At 37.1% G+C, this 14,377-nt stretch overlaps 1 long non-coding RNA gene across 2 annotated transcripts; it reads right to left on the bottom strand.

Annotated features, from left to right (window-relative positions):
- Positions 1 to 5,242: 5,242 nt before the first annotated feature.
- On the bottom strand, positions 5,243 to 12,356 carry LOC122200075. Of its 2 annotated transcripts, XR_006193711.1 has the most exons (4): positions 11,848 to 12,356; positions 9,093 to 9,228; positions 7,858 to 7,981; positions 5,243 to 5,378 (listed from the first exon to the last, which is right to left on the bottom strand). It is a non-coding gene; the product is annotated as an uncharacterized LOC122200075 (long non-coding RNA). The 2 variants fall into 2 exon arrangements; XR_006193710.1 differs by lacking the exon at positions 5,243 to 5,378 and having other exon boundaries at positions 7,694 to 7,981.
- Positions 12,357 to 14,377: the final 2,021 nt, after the last annotated feature.

A 14,377-nucleotide genomic window follows, 5' to 3' on the forward strand; every position in this document is an offset into this window, starting at 1 on the left:
CAAGTGCACATGGAACATTCTGCAGAATAGATCACATAGTGGGTCACAAATCAGCCCTCAACACACAAAAAGATGGACATCATACCATGCATATTTTCAGATCACAATGCTATGAAACTTGAAATCAACCACAAGACAAAATTTGGAAAGCCGTCAGATACATGGAGGTTAAAGAAATCCTACTAAAGAATGAATGAGTTAACTAGGAAATTAAGGACGAAATTTAAAAAGCATGTGGAAGCAAATGAAAATGAAAACTTGACAGTCCAAACCCTTTGAGATGCAGCAAAGGCGGTCCCCTAAGTGGCAAGTATATTGCAATTTATGCCTATCTCAAGAAGCAACAAAAGTTGGGGAGGGAGCCAAACTGAAAGAGACTCTTAAAAACTGAGAATAAACTGAGGGTTGATGGGGTGTGGGAGGGAGAGGCGGGTGGGTGATGGGCATTGAGGAGGGCACTTGTTGGGATGAGCACTGGGTGTTGTATGGAAACCAATTTGACAATAAATTTCATATTAAAAAAAAAAAGCAAGAAAGGTCCCACGTACACAAACTGGCCTTACACCTAAAGGAACTAGAAAAGAAGCAGTTTTAGCAAATAAAGCCTAAAGCCAGGAAAAAGGTATATAATAAAGATAAGAGCAAATAAATGATAAACAAACAAACCCAGTACAACAGATCAATGGAACTAAATGCTGGAGTTTTGAAAGAATAAACAAAATTGATAACCCCCTAGCCAGACTTACCAAAAAGAAAAGGGAGAGGACCCAAATTGATAAAATCACAAATCAAAGAGGAGAGATCACCACCAACACCACAGAAATACAAATAATTTTAAGAGAATTCTATTAAAAATCTGGAAGAAATGGACAATTTCTTAAAAACTCATAAACTACCAAAACTGAAACAGGAATAAAAAATATGAATAGGCCCATAACCAGTAAAAAAATTAAATCAGTTATCAAAAATCTCCCCCAAAAAACAAGAGGCCTGCGGCAGATGGCCTCCCAGGGGAATTCTACCAGACATTTAAATAAGAGTTAATACCTATTCTTCTGAAACTGTTACAAAAAAATAGAAATGGAAGGAAAGCTACCAAACTCATTCTATGAAGACAGCATTATCTTGATTCCAAAACCAGATAGAGACCTCACTAAAAAGGAGAATTACAGGTCAATATTCCTGATGAACCATTCTCAACCACTCTTAGTAATTAAAATAATTATTCCCATGATTAAGTGGGCTTTATTCCTGGGCTGCAGGGCTGGTTCGATAGTCACAATTCAGTCAACCACATTAATAAAAGAAAGGCTAAGAACCATATGGTTCTGTCAAGATGCAGAAAAAGCATTTAACAAAATATAGCATTTTTCTTGATAAAAACCCTCAAGAAAGTAGAGATAGATGGAACATACCTCAACATAATAAAACCCATATACAAAAGATGCACAGCTATTATCATCCTCAATGGGAAAAAAAATGAGAGCTTTCCCCCTAAGGTCAGGAACATGACAGGTATGTCCACTCTCACCACTGTTGTTCAATAGCTGCAAGTTCTAGCCTCAGCAATCAGACAACAAAAATAAGTAAAAGGCATCCACATTGTCAAGGAAGGAATCAAACTTTCACTGTCACAGATGACATGATACTCTACACAGAAAATCCAAAAGACCCTACCAAGAAACTGCTAGAACTGATACATGAATCCGTCAAAGTCGCAGAATATAAAATCAATGAACAGAAATTGGTTGCATTCCTATACACCAATCATGAAGTGGCATAAAGAGAACACAAGGAACTGATCCCATTTACAATTGCACCAAAAAAAACCCCTCTACGATACCTAGGAATAAACCTAACCAAAGAGGTAAAAGGTCTATATACTGAAAACTACAGAACACTTATAAAAGAAATTAAAGAAGACACAAAGAAATGGAAAAACATTCCACGCTCATGGGTTGGAAGAACAAATATTGTTTAAATGTTGATACTACCCAAAGTGATCTACACATTCAATGCAATCCCTATCAAAATGACACTAGCGTTTTTCACAGAACCAGATCAAATAATCCTAAAATTTGTATGGAACCAGAAACGACCCCCAATAGGGACCACAATTCTGGACGTCAAGCTGTATTATAAAGCTGTAATCATCAAGACAGTATAATACTGGCACAAAAACAGATACATAGATCAATGGAATGGAATGGAGAACCCAGAAATGGACCCATAAATATACAGCCAACTAATCTTCAACAAAGCAGGGAAGAGTATCCAAAGGAAAAAAGTCTCTTCAGCAAATGGTGTTGGGAAAACTGGATAGTGACATGCAAAAGAATGAACCTGGACCATTTTCTTACACCATACAAAAAAAAAAGTTCAAAATGGATGAAAGACACAAATGCGAGACAAGAAACCATCAAAATTCTAGAGGAGAAAACAGGCAACAACCTCTTTGACCTCAGCTGCAGCAACTTCTTTCTAGACATGTCTGTGGAGGCAAGGGAAATAAAAGCAAAAATGAACTGCTGAGACATCAAGATAAAAATCTGCACAGTGAAGGAAACAATCAACAAAACTTAAAGGCAAGAAGATATTTGCCTTTAAAGGGAGAAGACATTTGCAAATATCATTTGGTTAGTATCCAAAATCTATAATGAACGTATCAAACTCAACACCCAAAGAACAAATAATCCAGTGAAGAAATGGGCAAAAGACATGAATAGACACTTCTTCACAGAAGACATCCAGATGGCCAACCGACAAATGAAAAAGTGCTCAACATCGCTCTTCACCAGGGAAGTACAAATCAAAACCACAATGAGATACCACCTCACACCAGGATGAGAATGGCTAAAATTAACAATTCAGGTAACAACAGATGTTGGCGAGGATGTGGAGAAAGAGGATCTCTTTTGCATTGCTGGTGGGAATGCAAACTGGTGCAGCCACTCTGGAAAACAGTATGAAGGTTCCTCAAAAAATTAAAAATACAACTATCCTATAACCCAGCAATTGCACTACTAGGTATTTATCCAAGGGATATAGGTATGCTGTTTAGAAGGGGCACATGCACCCCAATGTTTATAGCAGCACTATCAACAACAGCTAAAATATGGAAAGATCCCAATGTTCATGAACTGATGAATGGATAAAGGTGATATGGTGTGTATATACAATGCAATATCACTTGGTAATCAAAAAGAATGAAATCTTGCCATTTGCAAAAATGTGAATGGAACTAGAGGGTATTATGCTAAGCACAGTAAGTCAGAGAAAGACAGCTATCACATGATTTCACTCATACGTAGAATTTAAGAAAGACAACAGATGAACATAGGGGAGGGGAAGGAAAAATAAGCTAAAAACAGAGTGGGAGGCAAACATCAGAGACTCTTAAATACAGAGAACAAACTGGGGGTTGCTGCAGGGGAAGTGGGTGGTGTGGATTGGGCTAAATGGATGATGGGCATTAAGGAGGGCACTTGTTGGGATGAGCACTGGGTATTATATGGAAGTGATGAATCACTGGATTCTACTTCTGAAACCAACAGTACACTGTATGTTAACTAACTTGAATTTAAATAAATAAATCTAAAAAAATTCTGAGCTATAAGAACACATTATACATGAATTTAATTGCAGGATTTTAATGTATCGGTGGTATATACACAATGATGTATTTTAAATAAATGGTATGTTAGAGTCAATAAAATATTTAGCTCCCATTTTCTCCTTCTATATTACATTATTTAATCTAGTATTTATTTCAATTCTTTAAGTTCCTCAAATTATTCAGTATTATTTTAACTGTCTAATAGAACAAATGTTTTTTACATGCTTGCCAAGTGTCAGGCATTGTTCAAATGATTGAAAAGAAACAACCCAATTTGTCTGTGCCTTACTATCATCAGTTTCCAGGTATATATCTCATAAGGCTGCTATTAGGATTAAATTAATACATGACAGCATTTAAAACAGTGCCTTGAACTTAATGTTCAGATTCATAGGAAGTTGCAAAGATTGTACAGAGAGATCCTCTCTGCCTTTCATCCAGTTTTCCCCAATGGTTATGATTTACATGGCATATGATCAAAACCAAGAATCTGTCACTGGTACAATGCATGCATGTAGTTCTCAGTAATTTTATCCCACATGTAAATTTGTGTTACTACCTCTATGACCAAGATATAGAACTATTCCCTCACCACAAAGATCTACCCTTTTGTAGTCACACACTCCTTCTCCCGTACCATTCCTAACTTCTGGTAATCACAAATCTATTCTGTCTCTATAATTGTGTCATTTCAAGGATGTTATATGAATGGAATTATACATGGTGTTTTGAGATTGGCTTTTTCACTTAGCATATAGCATAGAGATCCATCCACGCTGTTGCACCTACCAATAGTTTGCTCTTTTGTGTTGCCAATAGCATTCTATTGTATGGATGTACCAGTTCTCATGACCATTCACCTATTGAGGAACATTTGTTTCCAAGTTTGGGGTATGGCAAATAATGCTGATATCAACAATTGTGAACAGGTTTTTAGGTCAACATAAATCTTGCTTTCTCTGGGATAAATGTCCAGAAGGGAAATTCCTGGGATGCGTGTTAAGTACATGCTTAATTTTCTATTTTAACTTCAACTTTTTTTTTAATGTTTTATTATTTATTTTTGAGACAGAGAGACACAGAGCATGAGCAGAGAAGGGGCAGAGAGAGAGGGAGACATAGAATCCAAACCAGGCTCCAGGCTCTGAGCTGTTAGCACAGAGCCTGACGCAGGCCTTGAACTCACGGACTGTGAGATCATGACCTGAGCCGAAGTCAGATGCTTAACCAACTGAGCCACCCAGGCCCCCTAACCTGAACTGTCTTTTAACTAGGAATTTTACTCTTTTATATATAATATGATCGCTGCAGACTTATTTCTACATTATTTTGTAAACCCAATTTCCAAGTCTTGCTTGGTTTCTTTATTATTGTTTCCTTTAAAACATTTATGTATTTCCTTTGTTAGATTTTTTCCTCTTCTGGCTTAAAATTAGATACTTCTTTATGAGCTGTTCTTAATTAAAAAAACCTGATAGGCTTAAATTTATACTTTAAAAGATGCACCTAGATAGCACATAAAAATTTCCTATTGCTATATTGTTAGCACTCAAACCAGTATTAGTTTGCTGGAACTTCCATAACAAAATGCTACATACTGAGCAGGGTAAGCAACAGAAATTTATTTTCTCACAGTTCTGGCGTCTCCAAGTCCAAGATCTTCTGAGGCCCCTATCCTTGGCTTGCAGATTGTCACCTTCTTGCTGTGTCCTCACATGGTCTTTCTTCTGTGCATGTGCCTCCCTGGTGTCTCTTCCTTTTCCTATGAGGGAGCAGAGCTACTGGATTAGGGTCCTACCCAAAGTGCCTGACTGTAACTTAATAACCTCTTTAAAGACATTATTTCCAAATACGGTTATATTCTGAAGTCCTGGAGCTTGGGACTTCAACATGAATTCATGAATTCAACATGAATTGGTGGGGGGACATAATTCAGTATACATTTAATATCATCTGGAATCTCAATGCTATTTTTAGGTTCACATCCTGGCTCTATCACCTACTAGCTCTGTGACAAATGGCAAGTTATTCAACTTTTCTGTGCCTCAGGATTATCGGTTTATAGGTATATAGCTGACAGGATTGTTAGGAAGATTAAATGAATACTTACACGGTATTTAGAACAGTGTTTTGTACTTAGTTTAAGCTCAGCAATTATTGTCCACTACTGTCATTACCACCTGTACTAATATTTATGCTTAAGTTTTACATATAATAGTTCTCAATTATAGCAATATTGTTTTGTAACTGGCTTCTCTAACCGATATTACTTCTAAAAATCTACTCCTATCTACTAAATTGATTTCTCCTCTTGTAAATTTTTTAGTGCTTTCGGAAAGGGCCAACACAACACTGAATAGGTTTTTGCTTTGCATCCACAAATAGTTAAGTCTATCTGGTATAGGATGAAAAGATGAAAAATATTTGTCTTGTATCTTTGAAGATGCTGTTCTATTTTCTTCTCGCATCTAATGTGACTGATGAGATATCAGATATCAATGTTAATATCCTTCTGGAACTTTTTAAAATTTTCTCTTCATCCTTGGTTTTATGAAATTTATGCAAATCTTTTATCTTATCTTTCTTGGTAGTTTTAATGGCTCATGACCCTTTACATCTGAGAACTAATATCTACTAACTTTCCTTTCACAATTTTGATCTCATTTTCCTTGTATTCTATATTCTGGAGGAATTACTGAGTTAATATTTCACCTTACCAGTGTATGGTTTTCATTTCGATTTTCAGTGTGTCCCTCAAGTTTTTTTTATTTCATCTATCTTATGTTTAGTTTAGCAAAACATCTAGCTAACTTTAAGCATGGCTGCAACATCTTCTCAGGTCACTCAGAAATGAATTATACGGTTTCCTGAATGTGCAAATCTCTTCTCTGTGTTGTGTTTGATGTCTTTTCTTTCAAGTATTCACCTTTTTCAAATGATTGGTAATTTTGGTTAAGTATTCATCTTTGAATGTAAGATCTACTAGTAGCTTCCCTGTATAGACATACCTTATTTTATTCTGTTTCACTTAATCGTGCTTTGCAGATACTGCATTTTTGTTTTGTTTTACAACAACATTGAAAGTTTGTGGCAACCCTGCATTGAACGATCTATTGATGCCATTTTTTTCAACAGCATTTGCTCACATTGTGTCAGTCACATTTTGCTAATTCTTGCACTATTTCAAACTTATATTTGTTATGGTGATCTATGAGCAATGATTAGGATACATTGAAAAATTACCAATAGATTATTTTTTAAATGTTTATTTTTGAGACAGAGAGAGCAGATGAGGGGCAGAGAGAGAGGGGGACAGAGGATCTGAAGCAGGCTCAGTACTGACAGCAGAGAGCCTGATATGGGGCTTAAACTCACGAACTGTGAGATCATGACCTGAGTCAAAGTTGGGTGCTTAACCGACTGAGCCACCCAGGTGCCCCAGCAATAAATTATTTTTAAGCTAAGGTTTAAACATTATTTTTTAGATATAATGCTATTGCACACTTAATAGACTACAATCTTCTCAGGGCTCTCTCCTGAGCCAAGTATATGAAACTTTTGTGGCAATCCAGTCCTGAATTCATTTTGGACTGTAGTTTTCTAGTTTAATCTCCTCTCTTTTGATTTCAGTCTTTGGATTTTCTCACACTCTGTTGAAAGAAATTCTTCTTGTTTTCTGGCATGGTAAGGAAGTTTTATAAATCTCCTTCCAGACATTTCTGTGGACTTATTTTAGAGGGAAGGCTACAGCATGTGCCAAGTCCACCATTTTGAGTAAGTTCGACAGTTTTTCTTATTTATTGTCAGCTTCCTACTTTCTGTTAGTATCTTGTTATCTCTTTATATTGTGAGTCACTTGTTAATCTTTTATTACTAGATCCTGTTTGTATAATATCTGATAAAAGTTTCTCCTAGACTGGGTTGAGAATCTTGGACAGGTTCTTAACTTTCTACTCTGTAGGCAGAATTTAGTGATCAGTAAGATGGGATATTAAGAGTACAAACTTCTTAGGGTTTTTGGTAGTTCCTTTAATCTGTTTCTTTTATTTATGTGAAATAAAATCATTCAGTCTCCATACAAACTCTGTGTGTCCACTTTATCTTAAGAAGATTCATAGCAAAAGATAGAAATACTATTATTTCAACTGTTTTCCATCAGGGTATCCAGAAAATTCTCTTTGGTATCAATCATAGGTCCTCGGCCTGTTTAATTCTGTTAATTTCCTAGAGTTTGTAATGACCTGAACAACTGCATCTGCAGTCTTTTATTATTGCTCTCCAGAGGCAAGTTGATCTTACAGGAACACACTATCCAGGACTCTTTCAATTGTAGTTTCCAACTCATGCTAGTAGTTTCCATGACAGCTAAAGGAAAAAGAAAAAAGGGAACTTAATGAGTCATCCAGGGGTTCAAATAAGGTAAGCAAGTTCTCTAAGCCTCTAGGCTCTCCTGTCCTCTCTTTCCTTAAATCCATTCTCAGACTGATTCATGTCACACTGTAGTCCCAAGAAGCTTAAGCCACACATGGGCTTCAGTGTTCAACTTTCACAATGAGAGGGGCCCACATCCTTCCAGAATTTATGTGTCACAGAAAAAAACACAAATAAGAACTCTGATGGACTCAATTGGGATCAATCACTTATGCAGTGGTAGAGTGCTTTGATGGATGAGTAGGATCCAAAAAAAGGGAGAACCACATGTTTGAGAGTTCCACTGGTATGATATAAAGTGGAGTAAATGCAGTTCTCTAGGAAAACAGGGGCTCTGTTACTAGAAGGAGGAGTACTGGTCAGGAAAGAAACAACAGATGTGCAGTACAAGAGGCAATACAGATGAAGGCAGCTAAGAGAGGGAGTCCTATTTCCTACCATTAATTCTTTGTTTAGGGAAGCTTTATCTGAAACTTTGTTCTATTCCTCACATGAGTCATAAGAGTTGTTCATTCATTCATGCATTCATTCATTTAGTCCCAAACATGTATTACATGCCCTCAGTTGAAAACTTGGAAATAACTAGGAATCCAAGCATGGTCTCTGAGCACCAAAGGTCAGGCATTGTTTATAAATGATAAAGGTGTATTCCCTGCTCTCATGAAATATATAATTTAGTTTCAGTGTTATCTATGTTATCAGACACATACAGAATTATTTCTAATATATAACATCACAGCCATATGAAAATAGTGCTATGAGTGCACAGGAAAGGAGTGGTTGAGTATGGCTATATAGATCTGAGTTTGATGGTTCTCTTTAATTAGAGAATGCTATGAAGGAATTTCTTTCCATTAAAAAGGAACAGTTTGGACGATGGGTTTAAGGCAGGAACATATATTTAATATGATCCTTACCTAGTTCTGGAAGTGGGAAACCCATTTAAGAGATACTTTTAGAGGCTAATTTAGTGTGAGATATAGAAGTTTAGGCTATGCTGGCAGATCCTTGGTTTCATTTCTTAGTTATTTCCATACAAGTTTACCTCTTTAGTTGGATTACATATACTTTCTGGCAGAGACCAAATCTTATTCTTCCTTATTTTTCTAAGTGTGCCAAACCCTTTCCAGGAGACACTTGGAGCATTATCATTGTTCATGTTCCAAAAGAGCAAATCTTTCCTGGCAAACACAAAGGTACAACTGTTAACATATGTTCATATTTTTCTTTCTCTTTTAAAGCTTCAGTCACCAATAGGTAGTCATGAAAAATACAACCTTTGTTCCTAAATTTGAAATTTCTGACTCACAACCTGACAGTATTTCATAATACACATCTCATGGGCTTTTGCAGACTTGATGGATCTTGGAGTCTTTCTGGAATATCTAGATATATCCTCCTGAAAGAGAACATGTCTTTATAACATGCCATTCTATAAATAGCTGTATAATTATTAGCTATTAGCTAATAAGTGACTATTAGTCACTGTGGCATCCAGCTTCCTCCCTGACAAATGTAAAAGGAGTCTTTATTTTATTCAACACATACAGATTGAACCAATATAGTCTGGGTGTTTTCTAGATGCTGTGGACAAAACATCTAGTGAGCAACACAAGGCCTTTATAGTCAGGGAGCTTAGAATCTAGCATTGAGTAGAACAGGTAAAAATCACATATAAACCTAACTTAATAAGATCATCTTAGATAGTGATAGTCACATAAAAAGGGAACATGATAATATAACCGATAGACGGAGGGACCTACATCTAGTTTGTGTGGTCAGGAAAAATTATCTCTTAGGAGACACTTGCCCTGCGGCTGGATTTAGAATCCATTGAAAGATTTTATCTAAGGGAGTGAAATAACACAATTTACAGTTTCAAAAAATCAATCTGACTGCTGTGTAGAGAATGCCTTGAAGAAGTTTCAAGATTATAAGGAGAAAGACCAGTTGTTGCCTAACTCCAGGAGAGAGGTGGCCTGAGCCAGGATGATAGCAATGAAAGTGGAGAAGAGATAGATTATCTACATTTAAAAAAATATGACAGGATTTTGAGGTGAGAGAAATGGATGAATAAAGAATAGCTTCTGACTATTATATGAGTCTTGCTAACATTTTGTGAATTGGAGAAGACTCGGATAAATGTGTTTTGGGATATAAATCAATAATTCTACTTTGATCATGGTGAGTTTGAGATGCTTCCTAGATAATAGAGTTAAGTAGGCAATTGGTTATGCAATTCCTAAACTCAATCAAGAGATCAGAGTTGGAGACGAATATTTAGAAGTCATTGAAATTTTAGGCAGTATGTAAACCACAGAGTGGATATTACCCAGAATGAAAGTGTAGATAGGGAAAAGCAGTGAAGGGGATGGAACTCCAGGGTATTCCAAATTTAGAGGCCAAGTAGTAGAGGTGGAATGGGCAAACGAGAGGGGGAAAAAGTCTCTAGGCAGGCAGGCAGAAAACACAGAAAATCATGTTACACAAAGGAAAGCGAGGGTCTGAATAAAGAAGGTGTATTCAACTTGAATGCTACCAAGAGTTTCAATGGTATGAACACAGACAAGTGGCCATTATATTTGACAGCACAAAGGTGACCTTAAGACGAGCAGTGTAGAACATAAGCCAACATGGAATGTGTTGTAACAGAGAGTATGAGTCATGAGGACAGTGAATAAACAATCACATTTTGAAGCAGGCTTTGTTCAAAGAGGAGAGATGTGTGATGGTAACTGAAGAGAAATGTAATTTCAGGGATGGATATACACATACAAATACATGTATATATTTATATATATAGATTTTAAAATTTTTGTTCATTTTTTTAAAGATGCGAAGTATTATTACAGCATGGTCTTCTTTCCTAAGGAAAAAAAGGAATACACTAAAGACTGTAGCAGTTATCAATTTATTTTCTCTCATGTCCAAACATTCCCTTCAATATACTCTCTGCAATAATGGACAGAATTCTCTCAAGCATGCCTCCTGTACAATGAGCACATTGTTTAGCTTTCTCAAGAGAGGGCACTGGAAAGACATTAGAGGAGGAAGGTGCTATCCTGCTATTTCCAGTGGCTACGCAGTGGGTTGGTGTTTTGGGTGTGGGACCATCTGGTGGAGCTCTTCCCCAGGCTTGCTCCCAGAACCTATCCATCATTTGATTGCCTTGCAGACTTGTTCTGAACTAGTGATAATCTACCCTGGCCTTTCCTACACAGAAAATGATGCCACAAAGCTTCCTCTCTCCAAAGACCTCCTCCTTGTCTGGGCACTGATTACTTCTGCAGGTCTCCTGCACAGTTTCCCTGTGTTCCAGATCCCCACCTGCTCTGCATGCCCATGCCTCTGCTTGCCACTCACCTGCACCCTGCCCACCATCACCTGTACCCAGAAAACATACAGAAGGTGTTTTCTGCTTGCCTAGCAACAGCCCATGAACTGTGGTCTGGGAAAACCAACAATCTCTGTTACTTTCACCAACAAGGTCTGACCCTCAGCCATGGGAGGCTCCCTTCCAAGTTGCTCTTTCCTTGGATTCCCTCCCTCTACTCTAAGAGTACCATATGATTTCCTTATATGTTACAGTCACTCCTTTACCAGAGTTTGATAATTCTCTAGATGGGACTTCCTCAGTTTAGTTCACTGTATTGTTTCTACCTTCTAATTGGATCCAAACTTACACAACAACGAAAGAGTCTAACTACAGGAATTCAGCACTAAGTGGTACTTAGAAAATACCAGTTTTTGAAACATTTTCCTTGGAAAGGTCCCCGTATATGTAATTAAAAAATGCTTACCTTCTCAGTTTCTTCTCAGTATATTCTTTAACACCCTTGCCCCTTGATAATGGTTTCCCTTGGAAATATTCACCTCTTTGTTTCTTTCAGGAGTAGTTTTCCATGTGTAACAATTCATTCTATCTAAAAGGCTGGGTGCCATTTTTACCTTTTCATCCCGTTGGAAGACCAACTTGCATTTCTGGGTACATACTTGGCAATCATCTCAGACAGGAAATGACCACATCTAATGTCAAGGAGACATATCAACAGTTACTTCTATGTTTATGATGATTCAGTTTTTGGAAGAACCAAAAGTGCAAACTTCTGAGAGCTGTTCTGAATGTATTGCCCTATCTGAGCTTACATTTCTCTTAGGATTTATATGGTACAAACATATTTCTCTTTCTTTTCTTAAAAGAAATCTCTAGGTCTCATTCTAATTTTTAGTCTCTGTTCTAAAATTATAGCCCTCTGTGTGTTCTCTTTAAAAATCTGCCCTTTAACATGCCCTCTTCTCCATTCTTCCTTCACTTGAAGAGTGATTGTGGAAAATCACTTTATTAATAGAAAACAACACATGCTGTTCCAGGTTTCCATGGTTTCACAACTCTTGTTCATTCTGACCTTAGCAACTGGAACAGTCTATGGTGATGCCCGAGTTAAGGTAACCAGTCCTTCCCTCCCTTACATTCTCTTTTCTTGCTCTATTGCTCCTTCTTTCTATTTTTCCATCCCTCTACTGCCTTCCAATTGTAATCAGGATAAAATTCAAACTCCTTGCCAAAGGCTACAGAGGCCATACATGATTGGGTTCCTGCTTTCCTCTGTAACTTCTCCCTCCATATTTCCTGCATTGCCAATACTCCAGGCATAATGATCCCTGTTCCTTAAATAAACCCAGCTCCATTATGTCTCTTGGGTTTTGCAATTGTCATTTTTTCTGTCCCTACTTTCTCTCATGGATGCCTCATTTCCAGTATTTTGATCTTACTTGAAGTGCTTTCCCCTGAGAGGCCTTCTCTAACTCTACTTGTCACCTCCATCACCATCATGCCATCATTGTGCATTACATAACATTATATACTTTGTTTATACTACTTTAGCAGGTCAGAATTATTTTATATCTACATTATTCTTATAACGTAAATTCTTTCATGGCAGAGAATTCATTTGCCTTTGTGACCACTTTATCACTACAGACTAGAATAGTTCCTGGCGCATGATGGATAAAATTTTTGACCATCTGAATGTGTACTGGGCACTGAACTGTGAACCCTTGTTCCTGGGCAAATAAGTAAAAATTTATTATCCTTTACCCAGAGGAAACTGGATAAATAGATTTATGATGTTTCTACTATAATTGTTCTTTCCTAGAAGTAGCAAGAGTAGGTCAGAGGCCCAGAAGTATGTGGGCATGGTTTGGAGTGAAAAATTAAGGAAGAATATGATGCCAGATTGTTTTTATGATAATGATATTTCCCCTTCTAACTGAAATTCTATCAATCATTATTTTTTAAAATGATTTTAAATTTTAAATTTTTAAATGATTTAAATGATTACGTTTTGGGAAGGTCTGTTAAAGTCCAAGTGAGAGATTAAAATGTTAAACCTCCATGTGTAGGTTACAGAAACCAGTGTTTTGATTACTGGTTTTCAAACAGTTTTAAGTAGTGGAGCCTTTTCAAATCAAAACCTTCCCAGAAGTCCAGCACACATATAGGTTAACATGGCTGATATGCTGGCTGAAATGGCGTAGCAGAACTTGTATCCTGCCCACCAGGCACCTAAGTCCTGTTCCTCCAAGCAGTACCTGAAGGACCACCCATAGCACCCAGATTTGTACAGAGCAAGGTTTGAAAATCACAAATCTTGGACCAACTCCTTTATCTGGGAAATAGGCCCAGAGAGCTGAAGTTGTCCAAAGTTGTAAAATTACTGTTGACAAAAGGACTGCAGCTCAGCTTCTTGAATGCTAGGGCACTGTGCTTTCACCTGCTATTCTATATTCCTGGAGGATAAATTCTATCAAATCAGGCTAGCTCCTAGCAGTGGGAGTTCTTAAAAGGAGAGAAAAGTCAAAGGATTTTAGTATCCAGGGGACCTCACTTGGAATTCTGCTCTTCTAGGAGGACATGGTGAATTACCTCACAAGACTTCTCTTGCCACTTGGCAATCATCTTGAGTTGGTCTTTCACGGTAGAAAGAAGAAAATGGGACTTTCTCCAAATATTTTATGACTTTATTGCACTGAATGTCCATGAATCAGAAATTTTAACCATTTCTCCACATTCTTGCCATTAGAAGTATTGACTTCCCATTTGTGAAGAGTGGCAGGACTCTTATCAAGAAGTGTAGGTCCCTTTCATGAGCATTAAATTTTTTTTTCTCTTAAGTAGAAGCCCAATTAGAAAGAACTGATTTGGTTGAATTGGTGGTTTATGGATTAGCCATAGTGTAGATTATTTCATGCTGATTGGGAGTGCAGAGCCAAATACAGCATCTGACAGGACAGCGAATACTTCATAAATGTTTTTAATTAAGTGAATAA

Source organism: Panthera leo, chromosome D1, assembly GCF_018350215.1.
Source record: "Panthera leo isolate Ple1 chromosome D1, P.leo_Ple1_pat1.1, whole genome shotgun sequence".
Lineage (NCBI taxonomy): Eukaryota > Metazoa > Chordata > Mammalia > Carnivora > Felidae > Panthera > Panthera leo.